The 12,497-nt window shown below is 37.5% G+C and overlaps 1 protein-coding gene across 4 annotated transcripts in view; it reads left to right on the forward strand.

The window, feature by feature from the left end:
- The window catches only part of LOC127626585 (probable JmjC domain-containing histone demethylation protein 2C), a 267,636-nt gene that overhangs the window by 169,889 nt on the left and 85,250 nt on the right, over positions 1 to 12,497 (forward strand). Inside the window, exon 1 of one of the 4 annotated variants that reach the window (XM_052102479.1) lies at positions 7,172 to 7,862. The exons of the other annotated variants lie outside the window; for them this stretch is intronic. The gene's annotated coding sequence lies outside the window, so the exon portion shown is untranslated. Of the gene's footprint in view, positions 1 to 7,171; positions 7,863 to 12,497 lie in introns of those variants that run through there. 4 annotated transcript variants of the gene reach the window in all.

The following is a 12,497-nucleotide window of genomic DNA, read 5'->3' on the forward strand; positions in this document are numbered from 1 at the left end:
TGCTCTGTTTGTAGCAGATGACAGCAGGCAGAGCGCTAATTCTCTTGTAAAGCTTGAGTCATATACAGACTACATATTTATGTATTTATATATTAGCCTTTTGCGGTTTAATAATTAATGTGATTCACGTAGTGACCTGCTTTTCCGGATTGGGAATATGTCATCGTTATGTCAGAGCTTCATGGTCTAACAACACAGAAACACTTCAAAATAAAAGCTCAATTTTAATGAAAAAGTATGACAGAAATAGATCACTACTATATAGTTATGTAAAATTCACTGTTATACTAATAATAATAATAATACATCAATAAGAACTGTATTATATTTAAGCAATATCTCACATCTGTGATACTCTATTATCCAGCACTTTATTTGACAAAAATAACTCCAATGTTGTATTTAGGATTGTGCTGTGAGATTCTGTATAGTACTTCATTTGATTAAAAATAATGCAATATTATGTTGAAAATTAATTGTTATACTTTTATTTGATTGACGTTTAAATTTATTTATTTAAACACAGTTTTGATGATGAAATTGAAATAATCTGCTGATATTGAGTTCAGAAAAAAAAAATTGTATCGGCGAGTACTAAAAAAAGACATTATCTGGACTTGTACTCATTCTCCAAAAAATGGTATCGGAACATCCCTTGTAATTACACTTTGAATTGAGATAATGAAGACCGTTTTCCCCTTTTAGAATAGAGCGCAACAGTGATCGCCTACTTTTTCATCCGTTTTTGTTTCAGATGTGATTTTCCAATTTGTTTTATTCCACAGGGATTTCATAAAATATTTTAAAAAGTGTTTTAAGCCCAAATCAATGTAAATCACACCATTACAAACTTGGATTTGAAGCAAGAAAGTATTTCAAAATAGGACAAAAAGAGTAAGGCACAAGACTGTTCTTAATGTCTTTTAATGAAGAAATCAACTACAATCCTACAAGCGTTGGAAATGAGGCAATAGAATTAAAATAATAGAAATATTTAACAACAATATATTTTAAGTTCTTTGCAACATATTAAAATGTATACAAATATAAACTCAATTGCAACATTCACAGTGCATCATGGAAGTGAGAGCTCTTTTGCTGCGCTTTGTTTGCTTACTCTGATTCACAAGTAGTGTAATTCTTCACTAAGAATTCAGCTATTAAACATGATTTGTAAAATAAATTGATGGTTTCAACAGAAGCATCGATAAGGCATCCTCGGAGCCTACGGTAGGTCTGTCTTCAAAGGTTTTGAAGTTATCGTAAAAAATCTATTCCCCTAAGGATAAAATGAATCATTAGTTTTAATTCCGAAACCATACTATTCGGCACTATAGCATGCATCAATTGAATCATTCACAACAAGACTAGGAATATTCAATAAGGACACTAAAGCATTCAAATCAACAGTGAGAGAAGCATGACTATGGACAAAACTGCATACATGCAAACTCAAGCTGATGAAATACTGCCCTGGCCTGCGTTTAGACATCTAAAGACAGGTTTGCTGTGTCGTCTCGTGGGCAGCTGGCAGACAGAATAGGCTTGAGATCCCTGCAGTAAAAGGGATATTGCTGGAGCATTCACCCCTGTCCATCTCCACCCCTAATCCACATAAGCTGCTCTCACTGCGCTAAAGATTACACTGTCTTATTGATTGGGAATAATGCAAGCTTGCTGATTAAAATCTTCATCTGTGAAATTCTTCCTTCCTGGCATGAGACCCTTTTTTTCTGAGCTCATTTATAATTGGCACCATATTTCATCTTCACGAGATAAGGCAGCGTTCACTGAGGTTTGTGCTGGCGCATTTGCCGGAACGTTAATTGCATGAATGCGATCACAGCTGCCGAGCTGCTACCTGACCCTAGCGGAGTGGAGCAATTTGAATGGTTAAAGTTATTATGCATGTCAGGCACAACAGAAGAGGAAAGCTTGATTAAATGAAACGTCACAGTGTCTGAAGCTTCCATGTTGCATTAGAGAATATAGGAGAAAAACATAATCAGAATCTCTAAAAGCTGGACTTGTGTTTTGTTCTTTTAGCACCTTTTGTTTTAGTGTGTCAAGTCATTTTTATTTGTATTGCGCCTTTCGGAACACACATAATTTCAAAGCAGCTTTACAGAAGATCACGCATTAACAGAAGATAAAACTGTAATATCTATAAGGTCTATGAGTCATCATTGTGTAGTTTGATAAAATATGATTTTAGGTGTATTAGTTGTAATAGTTGTATTTAGAACCCCAGTGAGCAAGCCGAAGGCGACTGTGGCAAGGAACACAAAACTCCATAAGATGTTGGTTAATGGAGAAATATAACCTTGAGAGAAACCAGACTCATTGTAGGAACCAGTTTCCCCATTGGCTGACATCATGAATATAATGCCAATTTTACTTATGTATATTGCAAGTCATGATTTAAAATTATTAAACTAAGTAAGTGTTAAGGGTCAGTGTTTAAACAAAGATTCTGTACTGTAAGATTAATGACTAATGTCTTTGAAGTCCATCCTGTATTAACTGCAGAAGTTTACATAGATGCATTTTCCTTGTTAGTTGGCTTATGAAGGCTTTTGTTGGTAATTAATTTATAGTCTATGTAGCCATTTCAAGAGTGTAGTCCATCAATAGACCGAGGTGATGCAGGCAGAGATCAGTGAGGTGCATTGCAGTTTAACCTGACAGGTAATTTCGGTGAGGTCTTTCCTAAGTCCAAGGTTCAGGCAATGGTATATGACGTATCCCATGTCTTATGGTTGGATTTGGCTTTAGTTCATCCTCTGAAGTCCATCGTAGTCATCACAGTCTGAAGTGATGTTTGGCTGGCACTAGTTGCTATTAGTCATAACACAGCGACACGTAGCAGTGGAGTCCAACACGAATCAGGAATGGAGCGGGATCTAGCCGGTTCTGGTGACCTCAGGATAGGAGTTCCGAGGTTGAGACAGAGAAACAAATAAAAAGATGTAAGCGTAGATGCCATTTAATTTATTGCAGAGTTAGAGATCATGCTCAATGTTTCTGGTTCCGGCAGACCTAACTAAAGCAGCCTAAAAGAAAGACTTTTTATCACAATACTGTTCCAGTATGAATGAGAACTTTTAAGATTTCTGCTAAATCGTAATTCACATCTCCTCAAGTGCATGTTTAAGGAATATTTTTAATAATGCTTTAAATTACCAATATGTATGTACCTCGCATCTCTGTTTAACAGTTGTACTGTTGTACTACGTTTAAATCCATTTCACAGAATTCCGCATTTGTGTGTAATGCCTTTACTAATAAAAGACTTCTGGGAAATCACAGCTGCATGTCTAATTTTTTAAAGTGGTGAAGTGTTTGTCTGCGCGCTGGCAGTGTGTACTGTGAGATGTGAGATATGGGATTGGGTTTCTGTTCATGAAAATGGTCTTTGATCATGGTGGAGCACTTTGGCTCTTTTAAAGCAGGACAGTTCGGGTGCCAGAAACACACTGTGGCAGGGATGCTTTGGACTCCAGCAAGCTTTTATCACACTGTCTGAGCGAGAGGGAACCCATATCCATACTCATTTCCTGCCACTTCCTGCTTTTCAACACAGGCCGCTTCATATGTCAGTCTGTTATCTACACTGGCTTTTCATTACTGATGTTTGTGTATGCTATCAGGACTGCTGATGTTTACATTTTCTGTTTATGTGCACACATTTGTGCTTAAGGGTGTCATAAAGATATTAACAATGACTTGCAAGTTTGAAACGTCATACAATGAGAAAGTGTACTAAAATATTCTACCATCTCTTCAAGATAGGCTTCGATGACCTCGAGATTATATAAAGTTGGCTTGTTCCAAGTTGTATTTCGTATTTTTAACTTGCCTTTTTGCTCTGCCTCATTTACACCTTTTAAAGGCTTCACTGTTTATATTATGCAATAATAAATATACTGAATTTTGCTTTACCTAAAGGCTACTTCATTGTGTGTACATAATATACTATATATCCTACATATCACAGCTTTTTTTTGTTGCTGGATGAAATCAGGGTTATAAAACTTAATGCATTGTGTTTATTGGAAGCACAAGTATAATTGTGCAGACGTATGAAGAAGTAACAAAACAAGTTAACTACAAATTTGTAAGAGAGCTTAAAAGCTGTCTCTTCTCATCTCTTGCTTTACTGTTGTTTTCTAAATCTTTCATGGAGTCGTCCATTGTTTTTGTTTTATATATAAATCGGCTCGATTGTTGTTGACGCATATAACACATACTTGCATCTAATTTAAATAAAGTTTTTGCTTTCTGTGTCCTCGGTAGAAAGATGACTTAAGAATTTTATCATAACTGATATAGTTCCACAATTAACTCAATTTAGTTTAGGTACTTCCACAATTGTGTAGGGAAAAAAAAGCCATTGTCTTCATTATTTTGATCTTAATCCTTGTGTATATATCTCAATCCTTGGAGAAACAAACTGTGTTATTTTCTCAAAGTTCATCTCCATGCCTCATGAGACTGTACATGGTGTCCTGCCCTTAAGGTTGGCACAGCCAGTGGAGTGTAAGGAAGTCCACCCTCGTGAACACACACAGTCTGGCCTTTCTGTCTGTGTCCTGAACACACCAGTGGACACACACACACTTCCCTTTAATTCCCTACTGTATTACATGCCGCATCTGAGCCAAGGACATCCTACCTGCGAGCCAAACGCCTGTCCCTTCATTTTACTTTATGTGGACTATTGTGTCCTCTCCGCAAGCGCTCCTGGTGACTAATGTGTTTCAGCAGGTTTGTATTTTAGCCCAGCGTGGCCGTTTAAAACCAGAGTTGCTGAGAAATTTGCCTGGGACAGTGAGGAGGAAATGTGGCAATAGCCTCTCTTGCTTTAAAGGAATTGGTCACCCAAAAATTAATGTTATTTTGCTTACAATAATAGTGGGTGGGGATGGACTATGTCAAGCTTCAGAAATGAAGAAAAAAAAACACTGTATGGAACCATAAATGAAGACCTTACGACATGTGTGCTGTATAACAAGTCTTCTGAAGCCATTCAATAGCTTTGTGTAATGAACAGACTGAAATATCTGGTCTGGGTATTGATACAGATTTCCAGATCCTTTTTGCTTGCATATGAAAAGAGTTATTTCCCACCTAATGCTTGTAATTATACAGGGTACCTTCTAACTAGGTATATTTTGAAAATTTTATTTTACAAATTATATTTTATTTGTTTTTCATCGTTTTGATCACATTTAAGCTTTTTAAACATTTACAAATCCATGTATTCCATCAATAAATATGATATTATATTGCATATTATATTTTGTTGCATGTAAATGTTTTAATGCTTAATTTATGCTATTATACATTGATCTGTAAATGAGTGCATATTAACGAGAAAGGACTTGAATGGCTTCTTTACCTCATCTGTGCTACAGTGTGGTTAGGATTAAATGTTTAGGTTTTGTTGTTTTTGATCAACAGTTGACTAAAGAACAAAAATGATATTGAAAGAGACAAATGACAAATGGATTGCATGGATCTTGTCTTTGGACACACATTACAAAGAATGGGTCAAACCAAATTTTTAGGGGGTATTTACACTTGGTCACTTCATGTAATTTTAGATTGCTGTCTGATTAAAAAAAGAATATTCCATTTACACTTGTCCACATCAATGTGTCTCTGTCTAACAGATATAAATGTGACCATGTGACTTGGCCCTGTGTGCACATGCTGTGTATTTTTGCCTGCGGGGGTTCTCGTAGGTAAGGTGCGTCATGCTGCACTCATAGTCAGCATTTAGTTTCAGTTTCTTCAGAGATCTGTATCAAATAAATCCGTACAACGGAGTGGTGGTGGTGTAGTGGGCTAAAGCACATAACTGTTAATCAGAAGGTCACAGGTTCGATCCTTGAGCAAGGTGCTTAACTCCAGGTTGCTCCGGGGGGATTGTCCCTGTAATAAGTGCACTGTAAGTCACTTTGGATAAAAGTGTCTGGCAAATGCATAAATGTAAATGTAAGAAAAAAGTCCTGTCTCTTCTAGAACGTTCATCCGCTTCTTAATATGATTTTATTTACTGCGTGATGTGAGCCTTATGCAAATAATCGCTTACAGCTCTAATGTTTTCCCTATGGTGATGTTTCGCTTAAAGTTAAGTTTAAATATGTGTCTTGAACAGCCAGATGCATTTACACTTGACCGACTTTTAAATGAAATGTGTCTTAAACCACCTCCGGAGGTGAACATTTACCAGCCAATGGTTAATCAGTAATTTTTTGTCACATAGCGTGACATTTGAGTGATTTACTCTCGTTGTAGAGAGTTGCACATATAGTAAAAGATTGATCTTGGGATTTAAGAATCGATATAGGGGTTGTTCAAATGAAGATTGTGAGGCAGCATAAAATCTATATTTTTACCCAGTCCTGCTTTCACAGAATTGTTTTTCCTGCTCAAATTCCAAAAATGACTTTATTTCCTCCATGTTAATTCCACACACATGTCATTCACTCAGCACCACACATTTCACCCTTTTGCAGACTCTTTAGCTGTCACAGAAATGCAAACAGTCGTACATTTGAACATAAGTCATGTTTTAAATATAATCCACATAATCCATTTTTAAATGTGTAAACCAAGTAAAAAACTTACTAAAAAGTGATTAACTTAATTGAAAGCCAGAAACTTTTATCTGATTACACAAAATTAAAATGTAATATGTTACATTACTTATGAATAAAAGTAGTTATAATACAGTAATTAGATAATTACAATAACTAAATAAATTAAGCAAATATGATTTACTTAAATTTTGGTCAGGTCTTGACATTAAGCAGTCGTATGGCTGGACTATTATTTTTTTTGAAGCTCAGCAGTGTCTGTCAGTATATGGAGAAAAAACGTTCTGGACAATCTGCAAATCATCTCTGTTAGTGTTCCATGGAAAAAGGTGAAGTCAGACAGATTTGGCAAAACATGAGTGTAAGTAAATGATTTTTGTTGAACTATCCCTTTAATTTCCTAAATGTGTGTACCAACGGCCTGCTCATCAGTGCGTCATACTGTGGGCTGGCTTTGCTACCTATGATGTTGTGAGATTAGCTACAATGCACATAGCAACACCCTTTTCATGGTTTACTTGCCTCCATTGCTCTCCCTGCCACTCTCCTTTCCTCTCTCTCTCTCTCTCTCTCTCTCTCTCTCTCTCTCTCTCTGATTCTTTCATTTCACTCTCTACAGTGGCACACTGATTTTCTCACCGCACACACAACCACTGCATCAACAGACATCCGAAAGTTAAAAACAAGACGAGGGGTAAAAATACCAGCCTGTGTGTGCGCTTGATCTTTCGGTATGTGGGTCTGAAGAGCTTCCTGGTTGTTGCTCAAGTGTTACATGCTTGTGTAACCAGGCTCTGGAGGAAGCAGGCAGCCTGACCCAGATCCACATTCAGGCAGGCCAAGAGACTTCGCACAGCGGACCGATTGGATGTGTTTTCCAGCACTGCTGATGACACTAATATTTCGATGCTCGGAGAGAGAGAGAAAAACAAGCACAAGAGGGAGGGAGGGAGTGAGTGATCTGCCTCAATTTTTTGTCCTCCTCGCCTCATTTTGTAGCGCTGCGGCATTGGAGTGCTTCTCTCGTTCTCTTGTTTCCTGTCAGCCACTTAAAATGTCTGACATGTGGCCAGTGTCTGAGTGGGGAAGATCTCTTTTCAAAGCATGCTACCTCTTTTAAAAACCACAAGGCACTTTTGAGAGAAACTTGCGCATGTTTGTTTTGATTTTTCGCTCATTTGCGCCCGACTCTCTAGGTTCTTTAACTTCTTGGACTCCTTTTTCAGCTTTTGGCTGCATCTCCAGACCAGCAAAAAGGTAAGTAAATCCATATCATCCATAAATCCATAAAAAAAGCTTGTTTGTTCTGACTTTTAAACTGTTCAGCCTACAGACATGGAATCAACTTGAGCCGGTTATTTTAGGGGCTGATAGAGTCAGGGGCGGATAGAGCAGTTCACGACTTTGTCTAACAGGATGTTTATCAACCATCTGCTAGTGCGGTGCAGTCAATTATATTATTGTGTCTACAGCTATGGCTGCCTTGCCTACGGGCCACTAACTTAACTAGTTTAAAGCACCAGCAACTTTCGCCGCTCTTCGAAAATGCTTGTGATTCTTGCCGTAAACTATCACAGGTAGACCAGACCGTATCAGAGCTCACTGCATAGGGGGATTTTTTCTGATATACACTTATTAAATCAGTGGCATAGAGGACATGCGAGGGGCCCTGACAAAGGTGGGTGTCAGACAGAACTGCAGCTGTGCGGAAAGCCCCTGTTAGTCAAGACGGATGGATGTTGTGGCTGTTTTTTGGCTGGGTGGTGCAGCAGTGGCTTTATAGTGATTGCTGGGGTGACAGTGGGCAGAGGCATCTCAGGTTTTTTTATAAGGCCTGTTCATTTATTACAGTAAAAAATATGATTAATGTTGTACAGTTCTCTCTCACTCTCTCTGGGGCAAAGTCTGGAGGGGCAATTAATCTTGTTGATCTACTGAGAAATGTACTGCCTGAAATGGTGTGTATGTGTGTGTGTTTGAGGGAGAAAGGGCAGGGTTGCACTATGACCCATTTAGCAAAAGCTCCTTCAATGCAGCACTGTGCATAGTGCGGCTGTGTCTAATTATGGCTCTCAGGTCTAAGAGAGAGAGAGAAATACAGGGCAAGATTGATCTTGGGAATCAGTCTTGTTCCAGAACCACAAGGAGAGCAAGTCGTGTTAGGAATAGTCCAGCCAAATGCTTTCATTCTTCCATGGAACTCAAAAGATGATTTTTCACAGAATGATGACAGTGTTCACTGTTCATACAGTAAAGTGAATGGAGACAACAGTGACAAAAGGCACCATAAAAGTGGTATATGGTGTATGCACTATATTACAAGTCTTCAAAAGCCTTACAATAGCTCAATGAGCAACGGACCAAAAAGTAAAAATTTGTATTCACTGTTAAGATGCACTGTGCTAGGTTGGATGTGAATGACATCATTGGATCTCGCATTTCTCATCTTTGTTTTCTCATTGAGTGTGTTTACATGCACACTAATATGCTGATAATGACCAAAAATCAACTTATTCCGGAATGCGAACAATGCAAGACAACCACGTTTAAATGAGCCTTGAAATCATAAGGTTATTCTGTTTTGTCTTGCACACAACACATGCGCACATTGGAGAAGTCAGTAAGAATGGCAGTAAAGGTGTTTACACGCAATGCAAAATCTGGGTACTAGGAGAAAAATATACACATTCCGGGTTCACTACAAGTTATGCTTAATTGACAGCATTTGTGGTGTAATGTTGATTACCAAAAAAAAAAAAAAAAAGGTCTCTCCTCTTAATGTTTTAAAAATAATACATTAATGATAATAAAAGAGGTTACAGTTAGGAACTTACAATGGATGTGAATGGGGACAATTTTTAAAGGGTTTGAAAGCAAAAATGTTAAACTTATAAATTTATAAAAGCACAAACATTAATTCTGTTTGAACTTGTGATTTATTTAAACTGTAAAGTTGTTTAAATTATAATTTTTATGATGGTTTAGGGTATCATACTGTCAGTACTTGATAGTGTTTTGTTAGTCAATGGAAAAATACATGGATAAGTTGCATTTTTGCCAGAAGGACTGATTGGTCTCAAGGTAAAGTTTTCGACTCTAGTACAAGGAGTTATGGGTTTGAATTAGAGATGCAACGATCGACCGGCCAGGGACCGGAATTAGCAGATTACGAGGAAAATTATGGAATTCATGACCCTGGATGACCAGCTGTTCTCCATAGTTGAGGACAGAGGGATCAGAAATCTGAAACATTTCCTCGATACAGAGTATGAGGTACTTTCCAACGTCGCGTTGCCCGAGTTGTTTAATCTCGTGTCATGTCACACGCGCAGCCTGTTATCTGTCAACATTTGGGTACACAAAACCGGGAGAGGGGAAGTGGGGTGCTGGATGATGGCAGAGGCAGGCTAAATACATACAAATTGTGCCGTTGTGATTTAACGTAATTTTTCCCACCGTGTCCGATATTAAAATCAGTGCGACACACATTGCAAAAGGCGTGGGCATTGTCGATATGGCTTCGGGATATGAAATTAAATTCTTCCATCCAGCTGTTGTTAAATGTACATGTATATTTAGTTTTTTTTGCCGAAGCACCACCTGAGTCTTCTCCTCCCCTCTACCAGTGATGCTTGATTTAACATCCCGCGTCTACTGCCTGTGCAGATATCAATAGCGCAAATGGGTTGTAGGTTGCCAGATTGTGGTCAAAAATGATTTGTAATATGTATGATGTGTCGATTGTGTGAGTAGGATGCGTTTCATTCAAGATCTGGCAACTGGACCACCTTGGAATAATATATTGATATGATTATTCATATAATGTGGTTTGGGCCATACAAATTACGGGAGTTTTTTTGGGAGAAATAACAAAACGGGAGACTCCCGGGACAGGTGTTGACAGGTATGCGTGCCGTTCCCGAAGCAGTGATCAGTTTTACAACTGATATTTGTACATCTAACGTAAGTTGAGCGTATTGGACACTTCAGTTTTTCAGGTCTTTGGAATTGTTTTGTTAGACGAGTAATAAACAGAAAAAGGTCCATTTATAAAAATAGTGGAAAATGACATCTGTTATATAAAGCAACTCATTTGCAGTTAATTGTTATTTCTACCTCTTTCCAGTCACAGAGCACTTTATGTTGAGAGTTGTTTAAGTGAGAGAAGATCCTGTAACTTAGTGCAGTTTGGGGGGAAATTGTAATGTTTAATCATTTATTTTATTATGAAAATAAAATTTTGCATTGAAGAAAGGTAGATTTTGTTTGTATATGTGGTCAGTAATAGTTCTTAGAAAGAAAATTGGAATCGGAAAAAATCGGTATCGGCAGGCCACACTTGCAAAAAATCGGAAATCGAAATCGGCCAAGAAAATTGCAATCGGTGCATCTCTAGTTTGAATACGGCCTAATATAACATTTTAAATTTAATAAACAAAGATTGCATCTGTACATCAGTGGATGTATATCATGAGCGCGAACACATCTATTTGCATTTTGCTTTGCGCATGGCGATGCCCGCTGTCACTCAACGATATTGATAACAGCTGCAACAAGCATTCATCAAAACAATAAAGAAATAACAAACTCCAGTGCTGGATTGGCATTTATTATAACACACACAAATGAAATGGTAACTCCTGCTCAAGAACTGGAGATATTTTGAGAAATAGAGCTAAAAATATTGCAAATGCTTTAGTAAGATACATTGTAAATCCACCAAAGGCTGAATAAGGAAGAGAAAAGTAATTCATAGCACTTGTCTTAATGCCGCTCCCGATCTAATCAGCTGTACGTGTGGTGTGCTCCAAATGAACATAACAGGTTAACAACATGGAGACTGATATAAAAGACAGCGGTAATATTACAAGTACAATTGTACACAGTGTGATTGTAGCTCCGTTCGTCCATCATACATGTATACATCGGCTTAAGACCATAACTGGCCTCGGCATCTGTGTGTGCTTGTTGATGAACGGTCTCATTTCTTTTCTTTTTACCCATAAAAAAGCCTTAGTTACGTGACTGTTAAGGGCGCTTCATTGCAAATCATGGAGACGCTATATATGGGAGAATCAAACGTCCGCTGTTTCTTTTGCCATGATGATTCTGCTAGATCGCTAATTATTGCTTTGTTCTGTGACGTGTTTCAAGTGTACTGCATCTATTGCAAACATTTGGCAAGCGATTAGTTTGACAAACTTTGCTAGTTGAATTGTTATGATAAATTATTTATGTTGCTTCGCTGCTCAGCTTGAACCTCTGGAGGGAGCGTCTCTATCTGCAGGGGTTTATGAATATACACATAAATTGTTGTTTGATCAACAATGAGTACTTTCTAGATAAACTTGATAATTTCTAGATATTGATTTCTAGATAACTTTCTAGATAGACTTGGTTTAGATAAAATGAATACCTACACTAACTAAGAATTATTTAGCAGTTTTCTTATTCTATTATTTCTGATTATCTGGGTTTATTAGATTTTAATTTATTTGACATTTTACACTCTGTTGACAACTTCCCCCTGTGGTGCATAATTTTGAATCATCCATAAATTTGATAAAAATCGAGATTACATTTTTTTAATTAAAAATATCACCCAGCCCTACTTGTCATCGTATGAAAATGATCTGAATGAATATTCTGCAAATCTTCGTCATTCAGTGAAGAATTTATGACAGAATTGCCATTTTTGGGTGTTACATCCTTTTAATACCGCTCATTCAGTATTATTGTATACAGAAGATAAAAGTGTGTTTGTGCTGTTATTGGATGTAATGAGGAGTTCATTGAGTAGGTTGGGTTTTATGTTTTGTGTTTGTGTGGTGGGATGTGTCAGGGAATAGTGGGAAAGTACCATTCCTCATGTTGCCAGGTGTTTGTCTTTGC

This window comes from Xyrauchen texanus, chromosome 33 (assembly GCF_025860055.1).
Source record: "Xyrauchen texanus isolate HMW12.3.18 chromosome 33, RBS_HiC_50CHRs, whole genome shotgun sequence".
Lineage (NCBI taxonomy): Eukaryota > Metazoa > Chordata > Actinopteri > Cypriniformes > Catostomidae > Xyrauchen > Xyrauchen texanus.